At 35.8% G+C, this 9,681-nt stretch overlaps 1 protein-coding gene across 4 annotated transcripts in view; it reads right to left on the bottom strand.

Moving 5' to 3' along the window:
• LOC134209028 (monocarboxylate transporter 9) overlaps positions 1-8,634 on the bottom strand; it is a 145,089-nt gene extending 136,455 nt beyond the window's left edge. For 2 of the 4 annotated variants that reach the window (XM_062685012.1, XM_062685009.1), the window contains exon 1: positions 8,350-8,634. The gene's annotated coding sequence lies outside the window, so the exon portion shown is untranslated. The remainder of the gene's footprint in view (positions 1-8,349) is intronic. The other 2 variants (XM_062685011.1, XM_062685013.1) reach the window with 2 other exon arrangements.
• Between the last annotated feature and the right edge of the window lie 1,047 nt (positions 8,635-9,681).

Here is a 9,681-nt window from a genome sequence, read left to right on the forward strand (position 1 = left end):
GACAGTGATGCATTTTGCTCGGTGCGTCCTTGTTATATCGCGGGACCGACTCCTCGTCCTCGAAGGACCATTCATGTTCGTAATAATTAAAAATCAACACTTGGTGTAGCCAGGTGGCATTCTAAATGGACCATGAGCTATTCAAATTGTTTATCGTGCTATCGGAGTTCCGCAAGACCCCCATAAAGATGGCATTGCTCTAAAAAAAACCCCACGTGTACAACACTCCCCGTCTCAATCCAGATAGAATCAATGATGCCACGTCGGTCTGTTCCCTTTGGTTCATTGACCAACGCGAGATTTGCTGTGCCTAGAAACCGATCGTAGTCGATATTGAAAATGCATTGGATCCATTACACAGCTAGGCGTCTGCTCTCCGTTATATTTTCGTTCATCTATCTCAGGGCTGCCCAACGTACGGCCCGCGGGCCGGATGCGGTCCTCGGCTCCATTTTTTGTGGTCCGTGGCGTGTTAGAAAGATAAACTCAGATTCGGCCCGCTAGCTTTTCTAGCTGTCTCGGGAAGATATTTTTTATTATTCATTATCAAATACGTAAGTTTTAAATCAAAGCTCGAAACGAAAAATTATATTTAACATAATTTGAAATGATTGCGGAACATTGCGTTTTGAATGAAGATTGACACGAGTAGTTTTTGAATCCATCCAATTTGAATCCAAGCATTCTATGAAATATGATTTTTGAAAAGGCTCAGATAGGAAACAAAAGTTGGAGAGCTGATTCAAGTTAATGATACAATGGATTATAGAAACAACAAACTCTCTTCACTCGAGCAAATACGAAGTCAAAAAATGCAGTACAAGCCAATTGAGCGATTCCAAGCAACAGCATCAAAATTTAAGAAAATTTTTAATTCATGATTTTCTATTGAGTTGAAACTTTGCACAGTTTTTCAATTTCATCTAAATCGTCATTTTTCGATATCAAATCTTCATATTGAGTCACGACTAACTTTTCAAAAGGGTGTATGTGAAAATGGTTCAAAATATTTAAAAAGCTGCACAGCAAAAACGGAATGTTCGATTGTTATGATTTTTTCAGCAAAGTTAGACAACTAAATGGTGATTCTTAAGAAAATGTGCACAGTAAAAAAAAATTTTTTGCCTTTAAAAATATCATTTTTGTCACAAAACTCAAATATCTCAAAACCCTATCTTTTTTCGAACGTAATTTTTTAGGGAAAACGGTCCATTATATTAGCTATCTACCATAAAAATTTGGTGATGGTAAACTAATAAACAAAAAGTTATGACATTTCAAACATTTCACAATTTTCACAAATAGTAAACAAAAAAATTTCCGTGTATTTTTTTCAAGAATCGCAGTTTGATGCTGATTTTATTGTTAAGGGCCTTGCGTGAGTTAAACAAGTTGTTTGTATGATATTCCATATTTATGTATTCATCGATATTATGTATATTATATGTATAAATATTATATGTATAAATAAATAAAAATGAATTAATATTATCCTAAGTATTAAATTAAATGTGGCAGTTACACAATGTTGTTATAGAAACTCTAAGAGTTTTGGGTTTGAATTTTGGTATGGGTTATGATATCATGAAAACAGTTTATTAATACTTATTTTTTATTTTTTTTTTATTCAAATTTTTTAAAATATCGAACACTTTTGAATTATTATCAGCACAGTTTGAGTATAGTTTTGCTTTAATTTTATTTTCCGACAATGGAATGAAACAGTGAAATTTTTGGGTTCCTTGGATCGTTTTCGCGTTATTAAATTGCTCGCTGAGCTCTGAAGCCTTTATTTCGTACTCTTCAGTAGTAGTAAAACAAAATGATAATTTGGTTAAATCTTTTTCTTTTCTACGATTTGCCCAATCAAAAAGTTCTTTCGCAGTTTTAATTGGATGCTCACGTTCTTTGGCTAAACTTGCTCTTGTGGCCATGCGCTTTATTGTTCCTCCAATAGCATCACAAGGACCTTTGCCATGTGATGTAGCAAAAAATGCCATTCTGCATCAATTCCGTACATTGATTTAAATTGACATAGGCTCGAAAAATTCTTACGATTTTTGTACTGCGACGCTGCTCCATCAGACATGAAATATATCTTTTGACTTCTTTATGCTTATCAACGCGTAAAAAGTTAATCATTTTTTCAATGAACAAGTTTACGGATACTGAATCGTGTCTTAAATCTTCGGAAATTATAATAAAACTTAAGTGTTCAATTTGCGTACTTCCATTAAAATAAATAACGAATGGATGAATTGTAGCTTGTTGTACGTTCCAGTGATGGGACTGCACTTCATCTTGCAATACAAAGCTGTAATTTTCAGAAAAATCACAAATGACTAAAAATTCACCATTTTGTAAAGTATTTTTCGTATTGTTTAAAAAGCTGGATTGTTCTGTTTTAATGAAATCGTGAGGGATTAAACTTTCTAATTTCAAGCAAAAATATGACACAAACTCATCTACAGGTTTTACAATAGTTTCAATGTCACACCTATCCGTGGTCACCCATTGCTCAAATGATAACTGATCAATATATTTTTCTTCAAACTCAGCGAATAAAGTATTTTCCAATGATGAAGAATCTGGACAATCCGAACAAGATCGTAGATAGCAATTTGATGTTGTATTTTCACACAAAAGACTACCAGTTAACATTTTAATATCCTTTGTTAAATTGATTCTTTTCAAACTATGTAAAATAAGATTAATATTCTCATGGGTTGTGCACACACACACATTATGTGTTCCTGAATTGGAAAGAAGCTTAAATTGCCTTGGCCGAAGGCTTGCAAATGAGGAAAAACCTATTTTAATATTATCGTGAATTTCCTTGAAGCGTGTGTACGCTTCTTTCAAAGTCGTCATCATTAATCGTTTTTGGATTGCTTGACGCTTTCCATCTTTTTTTACTGATACATAATCTTTTTGACCAGGCATAGCTCGATTTACTTCATCATCTTCAAAATATTGAACTACTTTTTCTTTTGTCTCATCTGTTAATGCAGTACTAGACCTAGTATTTTTGGTTGAAAGACAGTTATTCTTCAATTGTTTTGCCTCTTTTACTGTATTTCTATTAATTTTGAACTCATCAATGGCATCCTGAATAGACCACGAACTTGGCAGCATCGACAAAATCAATAATTTTTCTTTCCTTGTCGTGGCTGCATTCGAGAACCTTTCCTTCATATTTATAATTACCTCATCGTAGTCTGTATTTTCCACATCATCAGGTCCTAATTTGAAGAGGGGTTTCTCCGGGTAATAAACGTAGTCCATCTTACTCCATTTAATCGGAGTCACTTTTATCCCAGCTATGCCCTCGTTAAAGCGTTCGATGTTGACCTTTTGGATACACTCATCTTCCGATTGATTTGTTGAAACAGATTTCGCTGATGGTACGGTGGCAAGGCTCTCAGCACTTAATACTTCTGGTAATTCCTCAGTTGTTGTCGATACATCTGGCAATTCCTCAGTTGCTGTCGTTTTCGAACTTCCTGCGCTCTGCTCAACCGATGATATACAGATTGCTCTTTTGTCAACGTTTAGACGGCAGGACGTGCAAATGCGTAAATTTGTATTCAATGTGGACATTGGAGCATAACCAGTCGCTTTCAGTTTATCTATGGTGCTTTCGGTGAGATTTCGTAACTCTTTTGAACACTTTTTTCCATCAAACGGCCTACAACAGTTGAGAAAGCGGCTACTCATGTTGTTCGTAATATTTCAATAAACAAAATCACTTTTAAGTTTTTACTGACTAGTTTGGTGTCATTTGCTTGACTGAAGAAAACAATTACTATAAGATCTTTAACAACCTTAGTAGTAGTAATTTTTTTTTGCTTTTTCGTGAGCATTGTCATGGTATGTACCTATCATGCATTTGTTGTTGTTGAAGATACCCGTTTCCTCCCGATCATAAAGTCTATTCTCTAAGAGGTATATTTTTTGCAGGTAAACTATAGACGTACACGTGTATATAAATCTTTGATTTTGCAGCTTTTGTCTTAAAAAATAACATTTCTGATATGTTTCTATCAACGTTATTATCAACAGGTTTCAACACTATTAAAAGAATTTTCGCCAGTCACGTGCAATGAAAATTATGACACTATCAATACTTTTGATCACAACACTGGATCGTGTCTAAGTTTCTTATAGATGCTATGAATAATTAAATCAAAATATCATGAAAACAACTTGTTTAAATCACGTCCCTTAACAATAAAATCTGCATCAAACTGCAATTCTCGAAATAACTTACACAGAAAAACCTTTTTTACTAAATGTGAAAATTGTGAAATGTTTGAAATGTCATAACTTTTTTGTTTATTAGTTTACTATCACCAAATTTTTATGGTAGATAGCTAATATAATGGACCGTTTTCCCTAAAAAATTACGTTCGAAAAAGATAGGGTTTTAAGGTATTTGAGTTTTTGTGACAAAAATCATATTTTTTAATCGCAAAACAAATGTTTAACGGTGTACATTTTCTTAAAAATCACCTTTTAGTTGTCTAACTTTGCTGAAAAAATCATAACAATCGAACATTCCGTTTTTGCTGTGCAGCTTTTTAAATATTTTTGAACCATTTTCACATACACCCTTTTGAAAAGTTAGTCGTGACTCAATATGAAGATTTGATATCGAAAAATGACGATTTAGATGAAATTTAAAAACTGTGCAGAGTTTCAAATATTTTCGAAATGGTCGCTCAGGATCGACTGACATGCCCCCGTGGAATGCCTCAATTTTGCTGTTAGTAAGATTTCGGCAAAACAAAACACGTTGAAGAGTACAAGTTCTCGCAGAAGATTTGAAAGCTACGTTACGTGAAAAGCCGTCTGCTTAATGTTCTACTCTCTCGCAAACGATCAAAATACTGACGTGAAATACGTGGCAAAGGTGGCTGTCTTCATAAGAGGAATTGATGGTCATCTTCGAATGACAGAGAAATTGGCAACTTTGATCCCTACAGGGAGGTATGAAGGAATTTGTTTCTCCTTCGAAAACTTAAGTGACCTTACACCTGGAAAGGGATTGAACTCATCATTTCATTATCATTTAGTATTCAGCCAATAACTCACTCCAGAGGCGGAATTCCGAAAAGTGTTGTATGGCGAACTTCTAGCGCTGATTCCCCTCTATAACTTTGTCTAAGGATAATTTGCTCTATGTCTAATATTTACCGCGGGAAACGCTAGTATCTTTTAATATACTAAATGATAATAACACTTATTATCATTTAGTATATTTAGTGATAATAGCGTTTCATTCTGTAAATATTAGACATAGAGCAATGTACCCTTAGACAAAGTTGTAGAGGGGAATTAGCGCTAGAAGTTCGTCATACAACACTTTTCGGAATTCCGTCTGTGGAATGAGTTATTGGCTGAATACTAAATGATAATGAGATGATAAGTTCAATCCCTGCACCTGGAGCACCTGCAATCAATGATAGGAAATAACAATGGCGTTGTGACAATTCTAAGCATGGAAAATCAATCACAAAGGTATGGCCATATTTCCCTGCCATATTACATATTTACCAAAAGAATCGATATGCGAAAATAATCAATATTCCTCAAGTATTGACATTAGGGAACTCAACCACCGCCAATTATAAATGATGTTGACGGAAATGACGAATACGGAGACTTGCTGTTTTATTGCGAAGTTCATTGGTACCATGCTTGAGAGATTTTTTTTTTTTTCGAAAGGAAATGGCACTATTTTTACAAGACAAAGGAAAACCACTGCTCGAGGCGAATGATCATGAATAGGTAAGTGGCTTGGCTTTTCTAGCAGATATCGCCAAACATCTCAATGACTTGAACATAAAGCAGTTTGGCACAGTGGGTTGCTGATATATGTCTCTCATCCTGTTTAAAACATTTCATGCAAATCTGTTCAATATGCTGGTAAAGTAACAAAATTTCCATTTTCAACACTGTTTACCAATGTAAATAATTTACCTGAATTGTTTCAAATGGATCCCTAATGCAACGACGAAAACAAAATAAACAAAAAAAAGTTATTTGAAAGCATTAAAATCGTGTTATAAAAAATAAAAAACTGATAATTTTGAAAATATTCGAAAAGTTATTTACCGAATATTTTCTGGCCCGCCAGCAAGTGTGAATTCTAAAAATTGGCCCTTGGCATGAAAAGGTTGGGTAGGCCTGATCTAGCTGTAGAAAATAATTTTGTTGTTTTATATGATTTTAAATAATGAAATAAATTCAATTCGTTTGAATATTTTACTTAGCCATCGAACATCGTTCTTTTAGAAAACAAGCGATAACGACGACACCCCTGGGTACCGAAACCGAAGGTCGTTCATAGCATGCGCAACTGGGACCATACACAATCGTCAGTTTCTACCCGTGATATAATACTCATCAATACCGACTACAAGATATTCGAATTCTCTTAAGCAAACTGCACCCGTTTACGGAGACCTCTATCGGTGATTACCATAGCGGTTTACAAGAAGTATGATCATAATTGGACCAGATGAAAATCCTTGATAAATTACTTAAATACAACTTGCGAACTCATTATCTGTGTGTGGACTATAAGACACCATACGACTCAGTGAAGCGGAAAGATCTGTGGAATATAATGCTAGAACATGGCTTTCCGGCAAAGCTTATTAGGTTGATTCATGCGACGCTGGATGGGTCCGAATCAAGCGTCAGTATATTTGGTGAAATATCCGTGGTTTAGTTTTTTATTCGCTCAATCGATTCTTTTTGTAGGGTCAACTTTTCCAAAGAACCAATATTTTTTGACGCCTCTAAGTATTTTTAAAATTATCAACATAAAATCGAAAAAGTGCTGAAAAAGTGCAAAGATTGGCCTAACATTTGCCCACATTGTTTCATACGTGCAGAACTTTTTCGGGTTTTGTTTTTGATTTTTACATTAGTTAGAGGCTTAAAAAACATGGGTTCTTCGAAAAAGTTGACCTTAAAAAAGTCAAAGAATCGACTGAGACAATAAAACGAGATACAATGTTCGACGGGAAAGGTCAATTGACATTTTTTTTTCTTAAATTACAATTCTTTTACCAGTTCTTCCACAATCAAGATAAATGTATCAGCAGATACGTATTTACATTTCTACTTGAATACTTCTTCAGTGTGTTCTTATCGATAACCAGCCAATAAACGAGATTTCAAGTAGATGATGACATACGCATTGTATATACAAATTCCCATTGTGAAAGTCACAGTAAGTTGTATAAACATGATTCCACTGAAAAAGCTATAAAATTTGTTTTCAAAACTAACTAAAAATTAATAAATTAAAAACTATCATGCCATGCAATTGCTGGAATGAGAACGTGAGTTACACAAGAGAGTTCCCGAAGCCGATTCCTCTCTTTTGAATAAATAACAAGTTAAATTCACTGGATGGCGCTTTATTATCTTATAAAGCGATTGATAACATTAAACACTGAATCTCCAAGTCTCCGCAAGTCAGTTAGTACAATACAGGTAATGTAATTAGCACATGAAATAAGAAACAACATTAATTTGTTTAGTTTTACTCGAATATCTACATTTTGGTGAAATTGCACATGTTAAAAGCAAATAAATAAATAAATGTGGCATTGAGCAACGTTTTCAAGCTGAAAATATATGAGATTATATCCCCAGAGTTATGTGATGTTACGAGCTGTTATAAACAACACTAAAGAATATTTCTCTGTCCGAAAACTTGAGCAACAAACTTTTTGTCTCGTGTCGGGCAATTACACGCCTTTGCAAACTTATTCCGTATTCTATTACCCTCTATTTACATTTACATATGCAAAAATAAATTTCCAACTATGGCCCATAGTGCCCATATTGGAATGGTCAGGTTCATTCGCACTTTCACGACGGCGGGTGTTTAGAAAAAAAAGCAATTTATGTGAGAAAAATTGCTAAGCACGTGCTACTTTCATAAACAACACGGGCTCGTCGTTGATAAGATGAGCGTCGTCGCCGCATCTACATACACATTTTCCCAGCCTGGCAGTTTGCCATATTTCGATCTTCCCTGCTTCGCAATGAAATAGTTTTGTTTTGCTTCACGTTATGACGATACCAAGTGACGAATAGCGTTACAAAATTAGATAGGTCGATGGGCTTTTCACCTTCCTTCGGTACTTCCCGATCCACAGAAAATTCACTCTCACTGACTTGGAAACGGGAGAAAATCGATTTTCTTTACTCATCGTTCGCGATATAGCATTTTAACATTGATTTATTCGCTGGGGAGAACATCACCGAACGTATTCATATTACTTATCGAACGCCCACACATACGCATTAGAATCAATTTTTAAATACCTTCAAAGCAGCGAATAGAACAGCTGTACGCCTTATCGAATTCACAATACACAAACTTCTCACGTTTGCGGGACGATTTGTTGGTTTACAGACCAATCAAAGCACCTCTCCGTATGATGACAAAGAGAATCAAGAAATCGCTTCAACACTTTAGCACACGGACTCGGACTGGGGGGTGATGACATCAGCGGCGACCAAGTCGGCGACGACGCGTACGCTACAAACTAGCACCGTGTAGTAGCACCTTCACCGGCGATCTGCACGAGACTGACTGAGCCAAGACACACCACCGACCAACCGACCGAGTTATGGCCCCAGCTGACTTTCGAGCTTGAAACGAGTCCGCGAGTTCGATTCGCGGTTCCCACGGGGCTGCTGGACGCTGCTGTTGGTGCCGCGCTCGCTGTATAGCTTTTCGATGCCGATAACGAGGCGAGAGAGTATAATGTTGCCGGTGCGCATACGCGTGGAGCATTCGCTGTTTGCGAATCAGTAGGCCGGCGGTTGTATGGCGGCGCTTACGCGAGTTGTGCAGATGTTGCGCGACATTGCTCAACCAAAACATGACGCAGATTGTAATGTGATTGGTCCGATGAAATGTGACTTGCGATATGTTGGGAAATGTGATGCAATGATTGTCGACAACAATCTGAAATTTAGTATTTTTAATGTAGAGCAATTTCAGCTTTTTAGCTTTTGAGTCTCATTTTTTGTTGATTTCAGTTGAATGGCGCTTTTTACCCCGCAATGGAAAAACAGTAGAAGAATAAGACTAGAACACTAGTGACGCTGTAGTCACATAAATTATTGTTGCCAAATTATGCTTCAACAAGCTTCAGTTGGCCATAAAGTATGCATCATGTTGTAGTGCATGTTTAGTTTCATCATCAACATCGGTTTGACACTTGTAGTACCGGTATTTTGGCTGCCAGGCCGAAGTAACTTAGATGTTAGTCACGCGAACAGGAACAACATTACAAACTTATACTTTTGCATCAACTGGAAAATCGAACATTTGCTCACGCCTAAGAATAACTATATATAGTATATGCGATTATTTTTTTTTGCAATAGCACCATCCTAATATAATCCGTTCCATATCGACACAAATCAAATTATTGCTTATTCGTGACCACACATAAAGTTTATTTCTATATGTTTTTTTATTAGTGGTTTGCGTGAAGAATGGTGTTGTGTGCGCTTATATACATCGTAACTTAAATCTATGGGTTTTTGCCAATAAAAATGTGTGGATTTTTGGTAGTGCTCTCCTATGGAGTTTTTTGTTTTATTTTTGCCTTTGTGATAGAAGGTCCGGAGACCCATAGTGTT

This window comes from Armigeres subalbatus, chromosome 2 (genome assembly GCF_024139115.2).
Source record: "Armigeres subalbatus isolate Guangzhou_Male chromosome 2, GZ_Asu_2, whole genome shotgun sequence".
Lineage (NCBI taxonomy): Eukaryota > Metazoa > Arthropoda > Insecta > Diptera > Culicidae > Armigeres > Armigeres subalbatus.